Source organism: Arachis duranensis, chromosome 6, assembly GCF_000817695.3.
Source record: "Arachis duranensis cultivar V14167 chromosome 6, aradu.V14167.gnm2.J7QH, whole genome shotgun sequence".
Lineage (NCBI taxonomy): Eukaryota > Viridiplantae > Streptophyta > Magnoliopsida > Fabales > Fabaceae > Arachis > Arachis duranensis.
This window is the reverse complement of record NC_029777.3, coordinates 8,744,382-8,745,105: the sequence shown is the minus strand read 5'-3', so window position 1 is coordinate 8,745,105 and position 724 is coordinate 8,744,382.

Here is a 724-nt window from a genome sequence, read left to right as displayed (position 1 = left end):
TAAATAATTTTGTTTTAATAAATAATAATATATAATATTTTTAAACTCATTTCAAGAATACATATTAAAAATAATATATGATAATATTTAGATGTATTCAAATATGTTTGGAGAATATTTTTTTATTTTTTATTAATACATGGTTGAACATGACAGACATGTATGTCAGACAAGTATCGATAAGTATCGTGTTCGAAATGTATCTGACACGAGAACACAGGAACTCAACGAAATATTTGTACTTCATAAATTTTTAAATAAAGAAAAAATATATTTACATTGACTTTAATTTAAAATTAAAAATTATTATTAAAAGATTTTCTATTTAACTCAAATTTTTATGTGTAGGACAGTAGAAGAAATTTATATAATTTTTATTTTATTTTTGTCTTAAGGATTGTATTCATCCTTTTATTGGCGGCTATAAAACAAAAAGTAATAGTACATATAAAACATTATAATTCCATAAACGTAGAACGTGCCCTTGCTTCCTCATTCCCCCCTCCCATTTTTCTCCCCTTTTGTACGTCTATTCTGTTTTCTCAGGATTTCCAATGCGACGACATAAAGTTTGCTATGTTATCATCGGGTAATCTATTATCTATCTATAAATATATAATAGTTAATTAGTCAAACAGTAAAATGACACATTATTTAGCATTGTTAGATAGTTTCTAAGAAAGTGACAAGTGTTCCCAAACCTTTCTAGTTGAATGAAGGATGT